The following is a 26,952-nucleotide window of genomic DNA, read 5'->3' on the forward strand; positions in this document are numbered from 1 at the left end:
AGTTACTTGCACTTGGATAATCTCGAATGCATTATGCTGAGCAACTGGCCTGGAGGTGTAGATATCCCTAATAAATATGGACACACCTCCACCTTTGGTGTTCCGGTCGAGGTTAGGTGGCCGAAAAGTGTGGCATGAGTTATAGCCTGATAATGCAGGGGTTGTCTCTGGAGCCTTGAACTAGGTCTCAGTCACTGCACAGATATCGATGTTCTCCATTTTAAGGAGTGCCTCGAGGAAGTGCATTTTGAGATTTAGACTTCTAGCATTGAGTAGCATTACCCTCAGTTTTTGCTTGCCTATTCCTGTTACGGTGGTAAATTTGTGATTTGAACCTTGCCTAAAAAAAGCACTATAGGGACAGCAAGAGCCTTAGCCAGTATCTGGAATCCCAGGGGTGACAGGTGCAAGCCATCTCTGGCAAAGCATCGTGGTCTGTCAACCATGTCGTCCCAGGCAGACAGATACTGGATCCCCTTAGAATGACACCAGAAGCTTAGCCAATTGTTGAAGTCAATCATTTTGTCCTTGTACTGAAATATCATTCTGGGCAATGGCAGGATGCTACTCAGGGCTAGGGTCATACCTGCCTGGGCTACAAGATCAGAGAGCTCTTCTATGTCTCTTTTCATGTAGTCCAGGGAGGTACGTCTCAGGTCATTCACACCAACATGGACAATGACAGAGTCATATTTGTACTTGTTGTAGAGTGACCTGAGTGAGTGGGTTATGTGGTGGATCCTGGCCCCCGACAGGCAGCTGACAGTAACCTTCTCCTTGTTTAGCCTGGTGAGTGGGACATCAGTGTGCCTGACTATAGAGTCACCTATGACTAGTATGTTGGGTACGTTGTTTTGCCTTATTGGCTGTGGTTATGTGACACACTGAGTCTGTGGGCATTGTGTCACTTGAGTTGTGTTGGGGGGGGGGGGGTGGAGGTTGCTTGTCTTTCTGCTTTAGAGGTCTCTGTTGCTTGAGCAGATTATTATTGAGAGCCTCTGTGAATGTTTTTGTGTTTCTATGTGTGGATTTTGGTGGTGCAGGTTTAATGGGACTATGTGATGAGTGTGGTGTGGTGCAAGTGTTTACCTTCTTCTCTTGACTGTCAAGTTCAGTCTTGGTTGTAGAGAGCTTTACCTCCAATTTGGCTAGATAAGTGCATTTCTCACAGGTTGTAGTGTTGGGTGGTAGAAGGAGAGGGTTGTCTGTGTACATGAGGCAATTGTACATTGCCTCAAGATGCCCAGATTCATTAGATAGACAGGATAGAACACTGGAAGCTGACCCTCGGACATGCCTGAATAAAAAAACTGTTTTCCTCTAGACAAGTGAGGAAAGTGAGTACAAGAGCTGTTTTTCTCTAAGCAAGTGAGGAAAGTAAGTACAAAAACTGCTTTCCCCAAGTTAATGATGAAAGCTGAGTGCTGTAGTAATTTGTAGCTTATTTAGTGCTTACAACAAGTTCTGAACAAGTGCTGAGCACGAATAAGCAAATTCAAGTGCTAAAACTAAGAATCTGTATCTGAACTAGACTAGTTACAGGAAAGAAACAAGTGCAAATGTGAACTTTTAAATCAGAAAGTTGAAAGAGATGGAAAAATTGCCCAAACGGCCAATAACTATAATTTCTGGGCCAGAAATCACTCCCTATGTGGTAGATAGGTTATCTAGTGCTTACCATTCCCTCTGATAAGCTAGCAGGCTTCCCTCCAACATAGAAAGGCTTGGGGGCCTCAGGAGCTTACAAACAGTCCTGGATACAGCAAATCTGTATCTGGTCTAGACTAGTTACAGGAAAGGGGGGAAACAAGTGCAAATGCGGGCTTTTAAATCAGAAAGTTGAGAGAGAGATGGAAAAACTGCCCAAATGGCCAATAACTACAATTTCTGGGCCAGAACCACTCCTTATATGGTAGATAGGTTACCTAGTGTTTACCACTTTCACTGATAAGCTAGAAGGCTTCCCTACAACACAGAAAAGCTTGGGGGGCTCAGGATCTTAGAAACAGTCCTGGATACAGCAAGTCTGTATCTGGACTAGACTAGTTACAGGAAGAGGGGAAACAAGTGCAAATGCAGGCTTTTAAATCAGGAAGTTGAGAGAGATGGAAAACTGTCCAAACAGCCAATAACTACAATTTCTGGGCCAGAAACCACTCCTTATGTGGTAGATAGGTTACCTAGTGCTTACCACTCCCACTAATAAGCTAGCAGGCTTCCCCCCAACACAGACAGGCTTTGGGGGCCCAGAAGCTTACAAACAGTCCTGGATATAGCAAATCTGTATCTGGACTAGACTAGTTACAGCAAAGGCAGGAAACAAGCGTAATTTTTTTTGTTACAGTTAAGCAGAACACAGGGAGATTCTAACAAAGGGTTTTTTTTTTTGTAAATCTGTATCTGGACTAGACTAGTTACAGGAAAGGCAGGAAACAAGCGTAACTTTTTTTGTTACAGTTAAGCAGAACACAGGGAGATTCTAACAATTTTTTTTTTTTTGTAAAGGAAAGGGAGTGAGGAGAAGCAGAAGATAACTCAAGGTTAGGAAACTAAGTGGGTTGGCCTTCTCACATGTTCTCTCTGTATTAGGTAGAATGAGCTAATGACACTAGACTGGTAGGAGTGTCCCAGATCAAATTTACAGTAGGGGTGGGCAACTGCAATGCCACCAAGTAGGGAGGGTGGGGAACAGTACTAAAGCTACTAGCCTACACTCTTTTAGACACTAAACACTACAGAAGTGTTTATCACAGCAGAAGAACAGCAGTGAGCCACAAAATGAAAGTTTTAAACAGATAAAGGACCCAGGAGACTCTACAGAATGCTTTTAACTGCAAACAAATCAGTCATATGATACACTTCTTGGCAAGAAATCAGAACAAACAAATAGGTGCTTAACAAGTACAGAAATTTTCCCGTTAATACCTTTAGCACAGTGAAACTAGCTAAATAGTTTTACAGTGTGACAGTAAAAACCTTATTTATCAGGCCCTGTAAGGCAGACAATTTTAGTTTAACCGTGCAGATTAGTTAATAGCAATAAAATACAGTAAAAAGTATGCAGCAAGCAATAAAAAGTGCTATATATAAATTGCTAGAAGTAAAAAAAAAAAAAAACAAGATACTTTTTGTTATATATCCCAGATCATTGCCCCTCCTCCACTCGGCTCAACATATAAGAAGTCTCATTCGACTCACATTAAAATCACATTTAAGCAAACTAATTGGGAGTGTAAGGATAGCATTAGGAAGCTCAGTACTGGAATATGAACATAAAATACTGAAAATAAAAATAATTACAATTATTTAACTGTAGCAAGAATTTAAGATCTAACACCCAGCAATGTTCTGAGATAGTCCATATTAACTCCACCTGCTCTGACCCAAAGAAATAGTTAATATCCTAGCTGACAAATTTAGTGCAAACTTCACTCCACCCACATACGTAACAATTCCATAGAGTCCTCAGTACCAGCCACTCCCTGTAATTACTATATTATAAGTTCTCTTAGCCCTCTCATAGGCTAAGAATACCTCATTCATTGGTCCTCACAACATAACAGGTTAACTGATTATCAGCCTGTCTGAACCCCTAGTCACCTCTTTAATCTAAGCCTCTCTACTGGTTACATTCCTGAAGCCTGGAAAATAGCCATTGTAATGCCATTATACAAGGATGGCTCAATCATGATTCCTAGTAATCATAGATCCATTAGTTTTCCAGCCTCATATGTAAAGCTATGGAGTGTAACATCTCAGACCTCCTTAAACTGGACATTAAAAAGCTCTTAATCCTGGATCTTCATCAACTTGTCTTTGTCAATGGCAAGTCCTGCCTCTTTAAGTTCGCTAATTTCTTTGAAAAAGTCACTGACGTAGCGGATAGCAGTTATTCAGTATATACAGCAACAGCATATATGGACCTGGCCAAGCCATCCATACTATTCCACATGCAGACATTATCGACAAACTTGTAAATCTGAATATAAAGCCTTATATTATGTGGTAGATAGCTAACTAGGTACCTGACAGAACACATGTGGTTAGAGTAACAAGGTCACTTTTGAAAGCAACCAAAGCTAGCAATGGTATACCACAAGGCTTATTGATGGTCTCTCTCCTATTTGGCATCTGTTTGTCAGGCCTTCAATCCAACACACTGACCTGTGGTTATCTAGCTCGTAGATGACAGTAAATCAGTTGCTGTTGTTCATTCCTTGACTGACTCCCAGTTGCTCCAACATGGGTTAGACTGTGTTAAATATTGTTGCAAGGGCAGTTGTCCCAAAATAAACACGAGAAAATGCAGTATAGATCACGATAGTAAACACAACTTTTCCATATTATCCCATATGGATGGCACACCCCTCCAATCAGATACTGTTGTAAGGCATCAAGATACTATTGGTTATAATTCTTTATCATTTGACCATCGTATCTCCATAGCAGTTCACTTAAATCCTTCTATATGGTTCATGTAATTTCCAAAGGCATCTTCTCTAGATCCAGAGCAATCTTAATTCCCATTTGCTCATATCTTATGCCATATTATTGAATATATTACCCCTTTTGGCATATGTTTGTCTAAGCATATCACTCAGATTAAAAGGCCACAGAGACTCCTAATCCAAAATGCCAATGACTTCAAGACCTTTGATTATCCAGGTATACTGACATTCAGCTCTCTCCTTGTACTCAGTCTGTCATACATTCTTTTGCATGTCAATAAGGAGAAATTAATCATAGGCACTAAATAGCCTATAATTGCAAAGTACCTTGCAAAGGTAAGGGAAAACAGCTCTTAAACTTTACACAAAAGCACCGAAACAGGCATGTCCAAGGGTCAGCTGCCGGTGATTTCTCCTGTCCACCTGGTGAATTTGGGCATACTGGGGCAATGCGGCAACTGCCTCATGTACACAGACAATCCTCTCCTCCTACCACCCAACACTACAACCTGCGAGAGATGCACTTACATAGCCAAACTGGATGCAAAGCTCTCTCCGGCCAAGATTGTGCTAGACAGTCAAGAGGAGAAAGTTAACACCTGCATCACACCTCAAGCAACGCATAGCCCTTCAAAACCCACACCATCAATACCCACACATAGCAACACTAAACTCACATATGCGGAGGCCCTTAACATTAACCTGCCCAAGCAACAAAGACCTCTGAAGCCGAAACGTAAACAAACACCAGTCACAACCAAAGTGACACATAGCTCACAGCACCAGTGTGCCACCCAACAACAGCCCCTAAGGCAAGACAATGTGCCCAACACTTTAGTCATAGGTGACTCTATAGTCAGGCACACTGATGTCCCACTCACCAGACTGAACAAGGAGAAAATTACAGTCAGCTGCCTGTCGGGTGCCAGGATCCGCCACATAACGCATGCACTCAAGTCACTCCACAACAAGTAGAAATATGACTCTGTCATTGTCCATGCTGGAGTGAATGACTTGAGACATACCTCCCTGGACTACATGAAAAGAGATATGGAAGAGCTCTTGGATCATGTGACCCAGGTAGGTATGACCCTAGCCCTGAGTAGCATCCTGCCTTCACCAAGAATGATACCACAGTATAAGGACAAAATGATTGACTTCACCAATTGGCGAAGCTTCTGGTGTCATTCAAAGGGGATCCAGTATTTGTCTGCCTGGGAAGACATGATCGACAAACCACCATGCTTTGCCAGAGATGGTCTGCACCTGTCACCCCTGGGATTCAGGTTACTGGCTAAAGCTCTTGCCACCCCTATAGTGCCTTTTTTAGGCAAGGTTCAAAGGATAAAACCACCACCGTAACAAATAGAAGCAGGCAAAATCTGAAGGTAATGCTACTCAATGCTAGAAGTCTAAACCTCAAAATGCACTCTCTCGAGGCACTCCTAAAATGGAGAACATCGATATCTGTGCAGTAACTGAGACCTGGTTCAAGGCTCCAGAGAGCACCCCTGCAATATCAGGCTACAATTCTTACCACACTTTTCAGCCACAAAACCAGGACCGAAACACTAAAGGTGGAGGAGCGTCCATATTCACCAAGGATATTCACACCTCCAGGCTAGTTGCCCAAAACAATGCATCTGAAATTCTCCAGGTGCAACTAACACTAGGCAAGACTGCAATCCAAATTGTAGCTTGCTACAGATCTCCATCCATGCCCCAAGATTCTCACTACACCTTTCTAAACATACTGGAAAATATTAAGATACAACCAAACACCCTAATACTGGGTGATTTCAACTACCCTGCCATTAAATGGGAAAACTACTCAGGTACCAACTCCTTTTCCCAACGGTTCTTGGAATTCATAAATTCCAACGCCCTGGATCAACTAATCCATTGTCCCACCAGGGGCTCTAATATCCTAGACCTGGTCATTACCAACATGGGAGATAGATGTTCCACACCAGTGGTCACCCCCTCATTGGTCAGGTCTGACCATAAGTAAATCACCCTTGACATCCACATCCCACCCCCACCCCCCAGTAAGGATACCTCCTTAAAAAACTTCTCCAAAGCCAACTTCAAGCTACTGAAGTCAGAAGTGACAAACTTCACAACACCCACGCAGACAGGATCTGGAAGTTTGACTGCAGAATCCTACACTAAGGCACTGTACGAGCACATCCACTCGTGCATGAATCATGCCATCCCAAATAGAACCAAGATGCTCTTCTCCAAAAAATGGAAGCCAATCTGGTGGTCCCCTGCTATAAACAAACTATACAACAGAAGGAAGAAACTGTTGCAAAAAAGAGGAAAATCCCAGGATGCAAAAAACTCCCTCACCAGCCTCAGTAAGAAGCTGAGATCCCTCATAAAATCCTGAAAAGCTAGTTACGAAAATAAAATTGCCAAAGATTCCAAAGACAACCACAAGGCATTCTATAGTTATGTCAAAAATCTAAATGGCAATGCTCTGATCTGCTCTGAGTTTTAACAGAATGGCATTAAATATACTGATCCCAAGGATATTGCCAATATCCTGGCAGATCGATTTAGTGCCAACTTCACCCCACTCTCACCCCCTAAAGGGCCCATCTCAATACCAAAAGATTGCCAAATTCCGATAATCACGGCCACACAGGTAGAAACCGCACTCTCCAAGGCTAAGAATACAGCATCCATGGGACCAGATGACATCCCAGGCTGTGTACTACATGAACTACAAAATGAACTGACACCTCACCTAAGTGTCATGTTTAATCATAGCCTCACCTCAGGCTTCGTGCCCACTGAGTGGCGCACAGCTACAGTTATCCCGCTCCACAAGGGAGGATCCACCTTGGATCCCGGGAACTACAGTCCCATCAGTCTGACAAGCCTGATTTGCAAGGGCATGGAATGCATTATTATGGAACTTATAAACAAAGACATTGGCAACCTTCAAACACTAGACCCCACCCAGTTTGGGTTTGTGAAGGGCCGATCTTGTCTCCTGAATCTGATTGACTTCTTTGAATCAGTCTCCAGAGCTGTGGATGAGGGTAAGGCAGTCCACACAGCCTATCTGGACCTCGCCAAGGCCTTTGACACCATCCCTCACTCTGGAATCATAGATAAACTTACTAAGCTGGGCATAAATCCCTACATCACTCGATGAGTTGCTAACTGGCTTACTGACAGAACCCAGACAGTAAAAGTAGCCGACTCCAAATCCAGCTCCAGACAAGTGACAAGTGGAGTACCTCAAGGTTCAGTCCTGGGACCACTCTTGTTTGGCAAGTACTTCTCTGAAGTACAGGCCAACACTAAGGGACTCTGGCTAACAAAGTTTGCAGATGACTGCAAACTGGGAGCCATTATTGAATCCCCAAATGACGTGGATATTCTACAAAAGGGCCTTACAGAAACAGATGCCTGGTGCCAGAGCCATGGGCTCAAGCTTAATGCCAAGAAATGTATAGTTATCCCCTTTGGAAAAAAACATGTACCCATGAATTACCACATAGGTGGCAGGACACTAAACATCGAAAGTGTGATGAGAGACTTAGGGACACAGGTGGACAGTGGTCTCACTTTCAATAACCACGTTGCCACAACAGTCAGGAAATCCTTCTATGTGGCACACCTCATCACTAAGGGCTTTTGATCCAGAAAAAAGGAGGTAATTGTCCCACTGTACTCATCCCTCATTAGACCCATTATAGAGTATAATTCCTCGTTTGGTATGTACCTCACAAGACATCTGCAACAGCTTGAAAGGCCACAGAAATACCTCACTAAAAGAATCACAGGCCTAAAGCAGATGCCATATACTGACCATCTAAAAAAACTCCAGCTATACTCTATGGCATATCGTCTACTCAGAGGCAATCTCTGCTTAACATACAAGGCCATGTCAAACCCTGAGCTGTTGGACATGCTCCACTTAAAGAAATCCCAATCCCTCAGAGCCACACGGTCCAGGGATCTAAATCTTGTCATCACAATGAACAAAACATGCTGGAGGGATAGGTTCCTGACCCAGAGACCTCCCATACTCTGGAATAAACTGCCCATACATATCAAGCAGAGCACCCCTTTGGCCCTCTTCAAAATGAACCTTGATGATTGGATGGGAGATAGGAAATTCACCCCGGGGATCATGTCAGTCGCCCTGCTAGACAGGGGCCTGGAGAAGTAAATATTGTGGGAAGAAATATCCAGGGAATTGTTATGGCTAGGCTTGCATAGGCCCTAGGGCCAATAGCCTAGTACCAACCTATGAACCTATATGTAGCCTTTTGAAGCATGAATGATCAAAACCTTCTAGAACTCTTATTCATTCACAGAACAAATGGTTCCTCAAATACCCAGTCAAGGATATATACAAAATACACCCAAAGTTTTGAGAATTTATTTTCTGGCATAGAGAATATTCACATAATCCATGGCATACTACCATAGCTATCAACTGTACAGATTTTTGCAGAATGTCCAGATTTTTGCATCACATTTTTGGTCTGTTCCTCATAAAATTTGTGGTTTTCTAACACATCACTGTGGATTGAAGTCACTAAATAATGACATACATTTGAGTTTCAGACTTTATATCCTTCAGAAAATGCATGCTGACACAAATCCTTTTATTCTAGCATCTTTCTAAGAGCAATATTTAAATATGTCCTTATTTTTGGGCATTTGTCCCCCATTATTTTAGTCTTTGTTCGGATTTCTTGCACTAAGAGGTGTTAAGGTGTGCATATAACAATTATACCTATATATTGGTACAATGTCTATTTATTTCTACTTGATAATCGAGTAGGGAGACTAGGGTTTGAAGACCCTTTTCAGCCATGATTCAAACACAGAAGTATAATACAGCAGGATTAGGAGTAGGAAGAGAAAAAGTTAAATTAAAATACAGTTATACAGATACATACAAACAATTAGAAGATATTTAATATGAAGTGATATGTCATAGATAGTACAAGGAGCAGGTCAGATATTTTATAAGCATTATATAGCTTCAATATGATCACAGCTTAATATACACAACAATAAGGGCAGCATTAAGCAAAACCAATATGTCAACAGAGCGAGCCTTATTTGAACTAAATACTGACTTTCTCTTGCTTTATTATAAATCTGCAGTCATACAGACTGCTAAGAGAGGACATGTGTCTGGCATGCAAGGTATCCTCTATCCCAGTACTGATGAATTTACTGCACATCAGCAAGTTAAATGGCATTAGAAATACTTGGTCTAGGGATCTAAAGCTCTTCTGCAACATCAACAGAATTGTTTACATGGAAAGGTATATCTCACAGAGGATACCACTGCTCTGGAACAGACATCCCATCCACATTAAACAAAGTTCATCCCTGACCATACTCAAGTGCAATTTAAATCCATGGATGGAAAACAGAAAATTTACCCCAGGACTGCCCTCGCACTACTAATGGACAGAGGTAGCTTCTAAATGCTTATCCTACGCATGAGTCTCATCAAATTATCTATGGCATGATCCCAGTTGCTTTCATTAGGGGCAATATAAAATTATCAGTCATGGGGTGGGTAAGGCCAATCTCTATCCAAATGGGATAGGTTAATTCGAGCACAAAAAGGGAAATTGGCTAGGTTTAAAATGGCCCCCAAGAGCAGCTAGTCTAGTACTTACCTATGAACCTGTGAACTTTACTTTTAATACTGTTAGTTGTCAATGTAAGTGCTTCTATATCCCATGGAAATCTAATAAACCCGTTCATTATTTTCCAGCTTTGTTGCTGTGTGTTCCAATAAATACTTAAATAGTTGTGAATTATTAGGCCAAATGAAGAATTTAACTTCATATCAAACTTTAATTGGAAAAGTATTATATCTGTATTGCCACCTAGTATGAACTGGTCTTAAATATCCAATTTTAAATAAAAAGAAACAGCTTTCTCTGGTATATAAAGCTATTAACCTTAATACTGAAAAGAGTATATGTCCTGGTCAGGTGAAATGGGAAAAAACATTGTAAGTTTAATTTAATAATTAATTTTAGCTATCAAACTTTATAAAGGTAACAAACATTGCTCCAGTCTGCACGATACATCAGTACAGTATGATTTTATAAGAAACCTGATTTTCCGTTTCTAGGGTATAATGGAAAGGTGTTTTGATAGTTTGGTGGTGGCATAAAACTGTCTGAAATATTTAGTATTGAAAAATCATATTCCTTGTATACCAAATATTCTTCTGTTGGATACGTTATGCAGTTTTAATACTATAACCCATATGATGATAGCTTTAGCAGTAATGCCCATAAAACAATGTACATTAAAGAATTAGAATGCTTTTCCACATTCTACATTCCATTCAATTCAATAGTAATCATGCTGCCTTGATTTTTATCAGCTCCATGGAATATAAGTCAGCAAATACAAAAGTGTTTATGATACTGATGGCCTCAGTTTATAATTTGTTCTTTGATGGTCTTCTTTCAGCTTTTCCTGGTTAGGGGTCGCCACAGTGGATCACCTGTCTGCTCATGATTGGCAGTGGAGTTTTATGGTGTCGAGTTGCCAGCCTGGTGCCCAACCTTACACAGGAGGCACACACATGCACACAGTCACACCTAGGGCCAATTTAGAGTGTCCAATCCACCTACAGCATGTCTTTGGGATGTGGGAGGAAACCAGAGCACCTGGAGGAAACCCACGTGACCACAGGGAGGACATGCAGACTCCACACAGAAGGCACTCCAGCCGAGGATCGAACTGGAGAACCTCTTGCTGTGAGGCAGCAACACTAACCGCTGCACCACCATGGCCGCCAATTTGTTCTTTGATGGTATTTATCTGTTTTTATTTTTCCTTCCCTCCTATATATCTCTTTCATGTTCCTGATATTATATTATTCAAAGTTTAGTAAAAAAGAGAAACAAAAGAAAAAGTGACACTAGCTCTAGTAACTTTAATTCAGAGGCAAGGTAGAATTTTATCTCTTATAGTGGTGACCAATAGTAACAAACAGCATGGTGATCATGAAGGTGACCATGAGGTTAGGTCCACAAAGCATAATTTTAAGAATATTAGATTTTATAGTCTGGATCCCAAAAATAAAGTGCATTATGCACAGGAAATTCAACACTGGAGAGATAAAATTAGTGTCTGAATCCTTTTACTCCTTTTCTCTATATGGTGCATCCCCACATCTGTCAGTATCTCACAGCATATGATGTTACATTGAACACCAATGGACTTCCCTTCAATAGGGTGTTGCACTTACTGTAGTGTTATCGTTAATATAACAAGTGTGCTGCATTGGTTTCAATATATCTGCCATCTTGTATTCCTGGTAGTATCAATCAGGAAGTGATGTGTTACTATCTCTAAGCACTCTTCAAGTGTCATGCAAAAGGTTTAAGCCTAGTTCAACAAGAATGCAGTCTGTATCCATTGTGTAGTCTAAACATGTAACACTGGGCACATCATTACTGATGTGTGTATTGGATTGGTTTCTATTATTAATAAGAGCATCCACTTATAATCTGAATGTCCAGATTGTTGTCATCAAGGCCGGATTATTTTTCATTATGTTCTTAACACTCAGTTAACAAAAAGATGAGTGTCACCCCCCCTAGTTAGCACTGTGTTACCATTATAACTGAGGTGACATATTATTCATTATGTGTTGTATTTAGTATGCAATGGATATTTATTTAAAAAAAAACTCATTCAATAGTCGACATAGGCACTGTTTTGATATAACACACTAATATCAATGTGCTACTTTTTCTATGAATGGTGTTTGGCGCAGAGGTTTAAGACTATATGCTACATGTTACTAAACCTATACCATGTAATGGCGCTGTCTTTAATTTTTACAATCTATGTTTGCCTACTGTGTGACTTTCATGAAGTCACTTAATCAAACATTTCAATGAGGTTGTCTCTGAGAAGGGACTCAGCCGGATTCAATAAAGCCTCCGTTTATACCATGTGCATGTTGCAGCACAATGCACACACGGTAGCACATAATTTTGGATTCAGTAAGTAGCTGTACATGGTGTGTAGAGCTGCACACCACGCGCAAAGAAGGCAAACACAGTGGCATACAAATTATAGCTGAATTGTATGCAAATCAAGCAATCTAATATGGTGGAGCTATTCAACAAGCTATAAAGCAACCGTGTAAACTCAGTGCTGGTTTTCCCTGCGAATTCCAAAACCTATGTTAGGGGCTTGTGTTGCTTTAATTCATGTGTATATACAACAGGCTGAAGTCTATGCTGCTGCTGCTACTGCTAATAGACCACGGCCAAGAAAGAGAAGAGTTTTCAGACTACGAGTAACGTATCACAACCTGCATGAAGTGGAAATTATAGTGTACTACAGGGTGGATAGAGAAAAACTGCAGGAACTCTGCAACCTCTTTCATCTTCAATGCAAAGCCAGTGCAAACCAAGGGGAACCCATCCCAGTACAGACAAAGGTATGTGTAGCACTTAGAATCTTAGCTACAGGCACCTTTCAGAGACCAACAGGAGACATGTGGGGGGTGTCACAGGCGTCAGCATCCAGGATCCCCCATCAATTGTTGAATGCTATGCTCCAACATGCCAATGACCACATATATTTTCCCTGTACTCCTGAGGATAGGGCCAGAAATATGCAGGAGTTCTACCCTGTAGCATAATAGTGTGACGTACTCAGTGCCATAGATTGCACACATATTAAAATTAATGCACCAGCCAGGGAACAGGGAAGGCTCTACATAAATAGAAAGTGCTTCCACTCTGTTAACTGCCAACTCATGTGTAAATCCAAGGGAATCCTCTTGACTCTGTATACTGGCAACCCTGGCAGTTACCACGACTCACATATCTGGCACACCTCCCAACTGTATCAGATGTTCACTAGGGGGATAGACAACAGGGTCATTTACTGGGGGATACAGGTTATGCACTGGAACCGTGGCTGATGACACCCATCATAAACGCACACACACCTGCTGAAGAACGCCATAATGAGGAACACACACAAACCAGAAATATCATAGAGCGTATTTTGGACTGCTGAAGTTGTGGTTCCAATGCCTAGATACAACTGAGGGAGCCCTGCAGTACAATCCATGGACATGTACTGAAATATTCACAGTATGTGCCATGTTACACAACATCATCCTGAGAATACAGCTTCAGCAGGATCAACAAGGGGAAGAAGCACACATCCTACCAGCAATGTCAAGGTCACCACAGCCACACACAGCTGAGGAATCAGAGTGGGAACCAGCAGCTGCTGTGGGTGCAGGCAGATGTAGGCATGCTCAATATGTCCTCGCATTGGCTAAGAGACAATGCATAGCACACTTACTCACCACCTAAGGGCCTAAAACCTTCCTCCTACACACACACACTTATAATAACGTTGATGCCAGGCAGCTCTCACAACCTTTACCCCCCCATGTATTGGCTGTGTACTGCTTGCATCAGACAAAGTCAGCCCAGAACTAAAACTGTTGTAACTGCTGAATTTAAGAGGTATGATGTTGAACCTGGAGTGTATTGTGTAATAATATGAATGATTGGCATATCCTTGCATTTCATTCCTTGGTAGTGTATGCAAGTAAAAGGTGGGAGATCTTAGGGTGGCCTAATGGTTAAGGTGTTTGCCTTACAAACACAAGGTGCAAGGTACGAGTCTCACAAGGGATAATTGGCTAGGCTTAAAATGGCTCGCTAGGGCAATTAGCCTAGTACTAATCTATGAACCTATGAACCTATGAACTCAATATGTGACAGCAGAGACTTATTTGACTTATATGTGTCTATTATTAAGTAGTAGGCCTCAGGCATCAAAGATTCATATAGCCACACCTCTCAAAAGTAGTGATGGTCACTGCATGCCCTCAGTTTAGCACCATATGTTTGTACTGGAAAATCATTAAACAAAGAAGTTAGAAAGTAATGATATACATATCAGTTTCAGACTTCACAACCCTCACAAGATCATTCACAATAAAGTTGGAAAATGTTGATGCTATCAACTGTCTATCCAAGACTAATACAAGTCAAAGGTACCATTACCAGTTCAACATCATAAATGCAGATATACTAAGCACTAAGTCAGCTATGCACTCTGAGCATCAGACACAAAGCTTATGTATCCCTGAATCCAAAAGATACAGAACAGGGATATGGCACAGTTATCATCACTTGCACAAGGTGTTGTCGGGGGGGGGGGGCAGGAAGCCTTGTCTGACACAAAATATCAGTGAGTGTGTGTGTGTAAGAAAGAGAAGCAGGCAGACATATGGATAAACCAGTAAATGGCCAGTAAGACACAATTAGTTTTAAACTGCATGGCTGACCCATGTAACTGTCCTGTGTGGCACCTCACCCACACTTTGACTATGCCCAGATCAACAGGCACTGAAGCTGCAAATATCTACACTTCCCTGATCAATTGTCTTGCCCTCTACCTGTCCAATATCTGAGGGCTCACTGGAATGGGTAGGCGTAGGCCTACTGGCTGTGTCCAGTGGAATTACAGGGAATGGCTATATGTCAACCTCAGTGTCAGATTCAACCTCTGCACCCCCCAGCTGTGCCTCTGTTTGGCCACCATCATCATCAGAGTCTGCTGATACTTTGACATCAGGTGGTAGATGTCCCACACTTCCACTGTCAGGATCACCTGTGATAATAAGCGACAAACACAGGAGAAATTAATACCTAAGCTACTATACTCCGATATATGCTAACAAAATAGCAGTGCTGCCACTACTGGACAGTACAGCAATACACACAACAGTTCTGACATCAACATTTCACACTAAAATATATATTTGAATTGCTCATAAGTGCTGACATAAAAGTGTTTGGCATACCATCTGTAGATGAGGGTATCCTTTGCATGACAGATAGTCCTGGAAAAAGTTAAGCAAAAGGTAAGGACAACATCATCACAATTAAGAGTAACACAGGGGGTAATACTTTTACCCTTTAATATGTCCACTAACTATACTTTCAACAAGAACTTGGATGAGAACTCCAACCTAAGCTAATTAATCAGAATGTGTTGTTAACTGTAGCAATCTTCAATCCCCCCCAAACAATTTCTTCTGAAATAGAAGTAACGTATGGATTTAAATTGTTTTACTATACAACAGTATTCAATAACTGAGATATAAAAGCCTGCCTGGAAGCTCTTCCTGGGACATGCTTGCTGTCCCTGAAACAGTAGCACCAAGGTTGAGGACATGCTGTTCTACACTTTTCTTGGAGCTGTCTGTATCCCTGGCAGTGGACAGGAACTCTTCATTTGGTGTTAGTGGTGGCTCTGTAGCAGGCCATTGGTACCCATCTGATCATGGCCCACTGCAGCTGCTCTCCTCCATGCAGATGAGATCATGGCAGTATCCCTATGGCACCCCTGCTCATATGTCCTGCATGGTCACCCATGGCATTAACATCGTCAGCAATCTGCCACCAAATCTACATTCTGTGTGACATATCTCCCTGTCCCTTTTCAAGCAGGAAGGCACCATGTTGCCTAAAAGCATCAACAATAACCTGATTTTCAGCACCAGTGAAGAGTGGTCTTCCAGGATTGAGATGCCTGGGTGGCATAGTCCTAGGTGTCCTAAACAACAACAGAATGGTAATACTCATAAGTATCACATAACTACCAAATAACTTTCTTGGTGAGAAACCCCTGTGGTCTCTCCATCTGCTGCATGTGTCTGGTGAGGTACATGCAAAAGAAAGAATATACATGTATCCTTCTAAGTTGGTGTGGACAGTACCTGATGCATGCATGTATAGACACATCCTGACTCTCCTCAGCTGTGAAGTAGACTAACACATCATCACGGACCTCCTCCAAATGGACACTAGTAACATCCTGGCTTTGTCCAACAAACCTGTGTGAGTTGTTAATACTACATTATGTCTATTACATCTGATAGATGTCCTCAAAGAGGTCATCCAGGGCATACATGATGACAACACTATAATCCTGTGGAACTTGACCAGGCCAAAGTATTTGACACATCCATATTGAGGTATTCAATCAACACTGTCAGATGTGGCCATAAACAGTGATCAGGTCCATACATCAGAGGTGTCTGCTAGGTCCTTTCCTGCCCATTATTTAAATGATGGACATCACAAATGACATACACATCCTGTGTCCAAACAGCTGCCTGAAGGACTACAGATTGTGGGCAATCAATGACTCCATCTGTGATATTAGTATAATACAGATAGTATCAACTCACACCAAAGATTGCTGCCACAGCCATGCCAACAACTGTAGTGACAAGAAAACATGGGGGATTTGTTACATCAGGAAAACAAACACACAACCCAAGTATAAGGTGGACATTACATCCTATAATCAGACCAAGTGGTGTGTGACCTGTGTCCTGGGGTAGATGATAAGTGGATCATCCACCAGCAAGTGGTCACACTGTTGACTACTCCCTTGTATGTAACACAAGTACTCAGTATGTTAAGGACATCCACATCAGAGGCCATAATAACTCTGAAAAATGATATACTCTGCCTTCTGTTGGTATCTTGCTGTTACTTGCATTTACATGCATGCATACCACAGTATTTAACTATTTACTGTAATCAGCTAGTCTTATTACTATATTGTACTGAGTACAATAAATACACAGAGACAACTGCTTTAGTTAATACGCTTTACTGTTACATTCTCCTTATGGATCTACAAGCATGCAACACAGATGCTGTCAGCTCTCTATGGCAAATTCCCAAAGCTTGTTTATACACACTCATAGTTATACCAAAAAGTCTGATATTTTCTCAAAGTCTGCTGTATAGCAGTTTTTTCTTTGTATAACAGTTTTTCTTTGTTCCCTTTTTCTTGGTTCTTTGTAGTTTGATGATCCATGGAAACTCAATCTTGCATTATCTGAAATGTGGTGTTCCAGCACTATCTGAAACTTGATGTTCTAACTTTATCTTGTTTGATGTTACATCTCTTTACTTCATTGATGTTCTTCCAGCTGCTTTCTGCACAGTTATTTTAAAGACTTTGTTTCTCAATAACATACTCCTTTACATGGATGCTAATATCTAATTAAGCTATGGCAGCACACTTACTACTTTCTATTTTTCAGCATTTTATACTATTTCTAAATTAACCCTTTATATTTCAGATCATTTTGCAGCTTTTTATTCAAGCTAATAATCATGCTAGCAACAGTTACTATTATTCTTTCAGGTCCCCCTTATTTTATTTATTTTTTTCGAGGAATGGACTAAACTTTAGTTAAAGAAAAGACTGCATTGGTTTCATCACCATTGCTATTTACAGTATTTACCATGACTTGAGTTATTACAACTCTTTGTAACCTGCAGCATATAAAACAGTTTTAAGCTGTCATTATTATTATGACCTTCAAAACTACTAACACCAGATGTATTAACCAATTTAATGATTTGTTTCCAGATGATGACCATCTTGTGAATATGTCCCACCAGTTATGGACAGTGTCAACTTCTGTTTTTGTCTTTTTCTATTAACACTGGGTTATGTGAAACTACACATACAAACTGTGGTGCCACTTTAACAAACATTTTGAAATTTGAAGGCAATATTGTCCATTTACACAACATTTTGTTTAATTTATAAATTTAGATACATTAGTACTAAATTGTAATCTGTTTATCAAAGATACTTGTAATGACTTACTTCTGTTGTGCTTGCAAATGTACAATCTGTGAGATATCTTGTTCTACTAGTTTTTATACCAAGCTCTTTTAAATCTGCATTTGGTATCTTTAGTACAAGTGGATGGTATTTTTACCATTTGATCTGTATGAAGTATTGGCCTGTTACCCAAAATGGTAAGTATTTTAACCCATGGCCCTTTTTTGTATTACTGTGTACATAGTGTAAAATTGAAAGCATGCCCTTCCCCCTGTAGTATACATCATTTTATTGCAATATTGTTTATTTGCTTTATGCTGTGATACTTGAATATATGCTTGTCCTTTTGGATGCTACCTAGACTGTGACACTTTGGTCTTACACATTTGCTCATATTTTTGGCCATTTTGAAAAACAGAAAATATTTTTATAAAGCTTTTGCTGTTGCCTATACCATCAAAGTTGTCACAGGAATCACTTTTACCCATTTTGAAAAGACGTTTACTGTTACTAGTAGCTATTTGTACCCTCCCTTTTTGTAAAGGGACCTGCATAATTTATTTTAACTGCATACCATAGCCCATGTACTGAATGTACTCGGTGTAGTATTTACTTGCAAACAGATAATTAATGACATGTATGCACAATTCTGACATCTTATTACAATTACTAAACAGGATTTTTGTAATAGACTTTTGTGCTTTTTGTTTAATGTTGTATGTGAATACTTAACAATAATGTTGTAGAAAAACGTAGGCCATTTGGCTTGGCAACCAGTATTGTTTCAGAGACCTTATAAATTTCAGTACCAGTAACATTTTATGTTATGCTCCATTCCTTGTAACTACCCATTCCAACCTGGAAAGATTTGAGCTCACATACTTTTTTTCTTTCTGGGCATTCCAGACGCTTAACCCATAACTCCTTCAGCACGTACTCGCACCTTCAGTCATTCGTTAATATACTTGCAACTTGATATTAGAATGCAGTTGTAATAAACATTAACTTGCTTAACTATGCATAACATTGCTTATAATATTGCTTTTGAATACTGTTTTTTGCTGGATTATGTGCTATTTTTATGCTATTATACGATTACAAAATATTTTAAGAAACAAAAGAAATATTGACTTAACTAACATATGCTTAAAACAGATATATTTACATTTGCTGTTGTCTGCCTTTTGCTGCACTTTAGGTGAAAAGAAAATACATGCATGTCAGTCTTGTGACATCATGTCTTTACTGCGTTTAACTACTCTCATTTGATTTCTATACTCTAGAACTGTTTTGTTATTTGAAATAGTTTGAAAATGACAATTTAAGTGTCTTGCTTTAACTGAATGAAAGTTTGTGCTCTGTACACTTAACCATTTTCTAAAGGTAGAATAGTACATTGTAAATTATTTTCTATCAGCATAGTGAACTGTTGTTGCTTTAACTCTTTACTAACCAAATCATATTTGTCAGTATTCTGTTCTGCTGACTTTAAAGCTCTTATGCACTTTTGAAAAAGTGTTTGCATATGTTGTCTGAACTTTTTGAACTCACTCTGACTGTGTCTTTGAAGTTTATTAAATCTTTTTGTCAGTTCACCATGAACCTCATCTCTGTTTTTATCTTCTTTGTAATGTGCAGTGGTTTTATGCCACTTTTCTCTAACAAGATGGATAGAAGATTGTGTAAATAACTGACTTGACTGATATTGTAAGTCTGAAATTAACATTTTACATGTGGTGACAGGACATAATGCATCTGGTTGTTTACCATTACTTTTATGACATTGCACACAGAAAGCAGTTTTATATAACTTGTACAATAAACGTTTACTGTCATACAAATGATGTTGCTGTTTAAGATACCAGTCAAACGTACATAAAGCATTGACATGAACTTTACCTAGTAAAGTACTACATGTGCTACAGTTATGTTTATACCAGTCTTTAAATTCTGACCATACATGTGCTGGACTGTTATTACTGACTACCTGAAAGGTAGTCTTACACTTTACAGTTTTTTTGTTTATGGCATCCATGCTGTAGAATGAGAAACAAAAAAGAGAATTACCAGTTTCTTTGTGGAAGGTGGCCAAATTTTCAGTCGAGAAAACATAGAAAGTCCCTTATTGATTCTCCCAAAAGGTGGTCAAACACAGCTGGCAGATTCAACTGTGTGAATGTACAGGGCCTGTGGAACTTGCAGAGATGCACTGTTCTGCTACTCAACACTGTGCATAAGAAGGAGGCAAACGTTTGCACTGGAACTGAACATACTAACTGAATAAAATGAAAAAGAAGCTGCAGTTTTCACAATAAGAAACCATTCGGTCTGTCTTCTGTTGGTTTCTTGCTGTTACTTGCATTTACATGCATGCATATTGTGACCAACTAGTCTTATTACTGTATTGTACTAAGTACGATAAATACAGAGACAACTGCTTCAGTTAATACTTTACTGTTTCATTTTCCTTTCAGATCTACAAGCATGCAGCACAGATGCGGTCAGCTCTCTATGGCAAATTCCCAAAGCTTGTTTATACACACTCATATTTATACCAAAAAGTGTGATATTTTTCTCAAAGTCTGGTGTATAACAGTTCTTTCTTTGTATAACAGTTTTTCTTTGTTCCCTTGTCCTTGGTTCTTTGTAGTTTGATGATCCATGGAAACCCAGTCTTGCATTATCTGAAACATGGTGTTCTAGCACTATCTGATGTTCCATCTTTATCTTGCTTGATGTTACATCTCTTTACTTCATTGATGTCCTTCCAGCTGCCATCTGCGCAGTTATTTTTACAGACTTTGTTTCTCAATAACATACTCCTTTACATGGATGCCAATATCTAATTAAACTATGCCAGCACACTTACTACTTTCTATTTTTCAGCAATTTATACTATTTCTAAATTAACCCTTTATATTTCATATCATTCTTGCAGCTTTTCATTCAAGCTAATAATCTTGCTAGCAACAATTACTATTGTTCTTTCAACCTCCATAGTTTCAAGCCTTCATCACACCAATAAACTGAGTACAACGCACCCTTCTTCATGTACCCCCCTGCACAACTTCCATTGATGTTTAACTGAAGTGACCATCTTTGTCACAGTGACCTGTCACACAGCTTATTGGCCATACCTAGGTTTTTTTTCTTACATAAACATTACTTCTGATGGTGGGGAACCCCCATTAAGCTTTAAGCTGTTACACCAGATGCATGTGTGCTACCTGTTCTGGTGATGCACACAGTACATACACAGGTGTTTGAAAACATTAATGGCATGGCTAACATTTGTGACAGTGTAGATTGTGATATATATATATATATATATATATATATATATATATATATATATATATATATATATATATATATATATATATGCACACCAGTCAACTAGCCTGTATTGCTCATAATGCCACATACAGGTATAGAAGTTATAGCCAGAACAGTGTGTGTGATTACCCTCATAGTGTGTGACCAGATCATAATAGTTGTACAAGTGTGTTTGTGCAGAATCATCTCTGATCATTGTAAATCACATTTGGTATGTCAGAGGCATGGGATTACTGTTGGTATTATTCTGATATTGTCCATGATTGTGGTTGGTTCTTTTTATGTTAATCATGAGCCTTTACCTGTGTCCTACTTGCTGGAGACTTCTGCTGAGATTACACTCATATTCAGGCAAATCAATATCCACAGCTTCACAATATGCACCCTACCCCAATTGTATGTCAGATCCCTGATAGGTCATCTGCATTATTCATGTAAGGATGCTTATCTCACACAAACATCTTCCCCATTGTTATTTTACCTTGTGTGACAATCACATAATACATATTTCACTGTGCAGTCCCTACTGTACCATATTGATATATGATTGGTGCTGCTGCTACAGCCATCTTCCATTGACATGCTCTCATCTGCTGTACATTAGGTTGTTTCACCTGTCCCCTTTCCCTGTGTTCGTTCCTACAATTCCCTATGTCCCTATTCAGTACACACACTTCCCATGAGTATTTATTTTACATGGCAGTCCATGTACCATTACAGATCATTTACACAACTTCAGTACAGAACGCCAGGAATGGGAATTAACAATACTGTGCACTCTAGATACACTTTCCTGTACTGTGTTTGGACCATATAATTTCATACCTCTGAACTGTCCAGATTTTCACAGAAAGTTCAGATGTGTTTCTTATCAAATTTGTGGCTTTCTGCCGTATCACTGGGATGATCGCAGGACGGATGTGACTCAGTGTTGCATACATTTGAGTTTCATACTTCAAATCCTTCAGAACATGTATCTTAACACCAACCCCTGGTTATTCTAGTATTTTTCTGTAGGGCAAATATGCAAATATGTCCCTATTTCTGAGTCAATGTCCCCTATTATGTTGGCCTTTGTCCAGATGTCTTGCACTAAGAGATTGAGAGCTCTCTGTGAAGCCCTGGTGATTATTGTGGCATTCCATGCAAAACAGCCAACCATCAGTGCTCTGATTTAAACAGGAGTGCTATCCATGTTTGCTTAGATAGTTTCCTGGCCAGCAACACTGTTGACTATTACTAAACTCCACTTATTTATGTTTAAACGTGGTGCACGGCATGAATATGCAATAAGCGTTGCTCGCCATGAATCACCACGCACACAAGGCTTCTCTTGAAATCTACATGGAGTTTTTTGAATCCTGGGGTGTGTCCAGTAGGCTTTCCCAATTAATAATTTTTAAGTCACATTTCTGACATCAGTAAATATCTTATCAGCCTGGCAAAACAGAGTTGTGGATGCAAGAAAAAAATGAAAGCAACTATTTGCTTCCTAATACATGAAACTTAATTTTTTTAATCCATCAAATAAATAGCCACAAGCAAAGTTTTAATTTTTATGCTCTTTATTAGAAAGAAAACAATCAATCCAGCAACAGATATGTAATGTTTGGAACACTTTCAATGAAGTATGTCTCTACAAATATAAAAGTTATTTAAATATGATGCATATTTGCACTCAGACATACCACAAAATATACATTCAGAAATTCCCACCAATGGGGGAAGCTGAAGAAACAAGGACAGACTGGGATTTTGGATTCAGATCCTTAAGGAGAATAACAATAACCATACAGAATATTATATTCATAAAGAAGCAGAAAGTATTCTAAGAACTAAGCCAGCATGAGAATGGAGAAAGGAGATTTCGCTGATAGAGACGACTGCAATTAGGGATACAGACAATAGGCAAGAAGGGCCTGGAATTTATTGGAGAAAACTAGCAAAAGAACTGAGGCATTGGGAGCAAATAATTAGAAAGGGAAAGGTAATAGAATGGCAAGAGGCCAAGAATTTATTTGGACTGCAGGTTAGATATTGCCTTCACTATCAGGGATTCATATCAGAGTATAGGCAAAGAGCAAGAAATATAGGGGTTCTAAGTGAAAGACCAGTACTGGCAGAGCTTTTAGTAGAATCTAGAACAGAAGCTGCTGTTAAGCAAGCAATAATGCCTGACAGGGTGTGTGTTAATGTGTAATTAATGCCCGCCCAAGGGTGTTGTGACACCCCTGGAAGGGCATTAATTACACATCAACACACACCCTGGAGGGCATTATTGCACTTAGAGAATGGGCTCTCTGTAAAACTGTTGCTTTTTACTTACTTATATTATTACTATATTATTTTTTTATATATATTTTGGATGTGAAATAGTTCTTCCGCCTATTGTTTCTAGGTTGCTGTAGTATATGTAAATGGTGTTAGAGGAAACATTTTACATCCAAAATGCATCATTTTTAAAAGTATCTAGATATTTGCTTTATTTTTGGTGCCTTGCTGCTAAAATGGTTTATTGCCAGTCATTTGGGGATCAAATTCACTAAATAATGACATACGTTTGACTTTCAGACTTTATTTCCCTCGGAAAATTCAAGTTAACACAAATCCTGTTATTTAACTTCTTTATTTAAAAGCTGTTCCTGTTTGGAAGTCTTTGTTCCCCCTTTATTTCAGGGTTTATCCACATTTCTTGAGATAAAAGGTGGAGAGGTACACAAATCTCTTATTTGCTGCTGCCAGCACTGTCTCTCCCTCTGTCACACAGACACTACTCCCCCCTACTCACACACCCTTGCCCTTCAGAAAATGCATGCTAACACAAGCCCTATTGCAGCTTAGCAAGTGTAAAATAACAGCTCAATCTTTCTCGCATTCACTCACAGACACGCATACACTCACGCACACAGACATAAACACACACGCACTTTTTTCTTTTCTTTTTTAATATATTTTACACTCACTAAACAGCATAAGCACTGCTTAGCGAGTGTAAAATAATAGCATCCATGCCGTTTTCTGCAGTCCGCGCTCCACAGTGGCTTGATATGCTGACGTGAAGCAGCTGACATGTTTTTCACCGGCATTACTTGCACATTAATACCCTGCTGGAGAATGCTCGTTCTCCAGTCAGGGAACTGATGTACAGTAAGCCCATTCTCTTAAAAGGAATAATTAGTAGACCATATAAAACATTTCATGATAACTATGAGAATCAATCAGATGTGGTTAGAAAGGACTGCAAAGAATTTTTCCTTGGGAAGATAGCAAATGTTGGAGGTTTGATGGGGAAGAAAGAGGTAATTGGGAACATATATTCTGGGAGTGTAATGAGTTGACATACTTTAAAAATTCCCTGTAGTCTACTCTATCAGAAATACTTGGTGAGCAAATTAGTATGACTAAGGAAATTATTTTTTGAGCTATGATATAAAATCGGAATTGCCTAGACATAATAAGGCCTTGCTGAGTTTAATTATGGTGGATGCCAAAAAGCAGTTACTAGGAAATGGAAATGAAAGTCTAAACCAACTGTACTAGCGGTTATAGTAACAGAGGTAAAACAAATGGAAATGGGATCATTACAAAGTTGTAGGAGCAAATTATATAGGAAAAAACGTGGAAATTGTGGGAACAATACATGCAGACAAGGAATGAGGTTTAAAAGAAGATTGGATTTGAATGAGCTATGTAATGTTTGACTGACAGTGACTAGATAGATTATAATTGATGTTTAACGTTTGCAACTAAAAGTATGTCAATATGGCTTGTTTACATTTATATAAATGTTTAATTGCCTACGTCATAAGTGATAATTTAATAAAGAATTGACTTGTTTAATCAAAAAAAAGTACTAAGTGCACAAAGGTAATCTGACTTGTCCATCACCATTCAGCATGTTACTTATTGTTCTAGCTGACTGATAGTTACTGACTGACAAGCCTTAAGTGTAAAAATCAGGTAACTGCTGTCTCAACACATAACTGTAGCAGTAATACAACAACACACAGGTAAACTCTGATTCTGTGCTGAGGGCTGTATATTCCATGATAGAACTCAAAAGACATCATTGTCAGGAATGCAAATGCATGTTTCACATCACATGGAGCTTCATATTACACCATGCAATTTCACAGGAAAAATGCTTTTCAGTTATATAAATGTATTAGGCAGTAATACAAAATGTATGTAAAACATTTATTTCTTTGTTGAGCTAAGCACTTGTACAGTTCGGCACTGTATATTAACAGTACAATTGTATGTATACAAACTATACGTATTACAGGCTTCTTGGTTCATGTCACAGATATACTTACTTGTAGTAACCCCGGGGGGGGGGGGGTAGATTCCCAGTTACAAACCCAATCTTCTTCCAGACTGTCAAGTTTTATGGCCACTGGGGCATTTATAAGTCTAGCCATGCTGCCCAAATGTATCTCAAAAGTTATTGTGCCTTAAAGATTATTTTAAGGGGTGTATGTTAATTAGAGCATGATTTAATGGCTGTCTCTTTCCATCAGAGACATTAGGTGTCAGACCAAGGGTGAATTTCCGATTTCCCATCCACTGGTCCAGGTCACACTTGAATGGAGTTAGGGAAGTGCTCTGTTTCATGTGGATGGGAAGCCTATTCCAGAGAATGGGGATTCACTGAGATATGTACATGTCCCTCCAGCATGTCCTATTTAAGTCAAAAACAAATTTTAAATCCTTAGATCTAGTATTTCTGGTGGGCGGCCATGGTGGTGCAGTGGTTAGCATTGCCGCCTCACAGCAAGAGGTTCTCCGGTTCAATCCCCGGCTGGGGTGCCTTCTGTGCGGAGTCTGCATGTCCTCCCTGTGGTCGCGTGGGTTTCCTCCGGGTGCTCCGGTTTCCTCCCACATCCCAAAGACATGCTGCAAGTGGATTGGACACTCTAAATTGGCCCTAGGTGTGCGTGTGAGTGTGCCTTCTGTGGAAGGTTGGGCGCCGGGCTGGCAACTCGACACCGTAAAACTCCACTGCCACTCAATGTGCGGACAAGGTGATCCGCTGTGGCGACCCCTAACTGGGAAAAGCCGAAAGAAGAAGAAGAAGATCTAGTACTTCTGGTGCTGTTTGTTTTGTGGATATGCAAAAGGTTCATCAGAGTGGGATTCAAGGATGCCTTGCATACTAGGCATAAATCACCTATCAGCAGTCTGTAAGAAACAGAGTATACAGATAGGGCTTTGATGTGATCTGCATAGGACATCAGGTTTATGCCCTGCATTCTTTTTGTGAGGAACCTCTGTGGACATTCCAGTTGTTGCACATGCCTGGTAAGGCAAATACAGAGAAGGGTATTATACTCAATGATGGGTCTGATGAAAGCTGATTACATTGGTGAAATGAATTCCCTGGGCCTAGATGCCATGTCCTTACTTATAAGTTGAGTGATATAGAATGATTTTTCTTACAATCTCAGACACATGTTAGTCAAAAGCCAGGTTGCTATCTACATGAGTCTCCAAACCCCTGACTACTGTG

Source organism: Protopterus annectens, chromosome 11.part0, assembly GCF_019279795.1.
Source record: "Protopterus annectens isolate FY-2018-M chromosome 11.part0, PAN1.0, whole genome shotgun sequence".
Taxonomy (NCBI): domain Eukaryota; kingdom Metazoa; phylum Chordata; order Ceratodontiformes; family Protopteridae; genus Protopterus; species Protopterus annectens.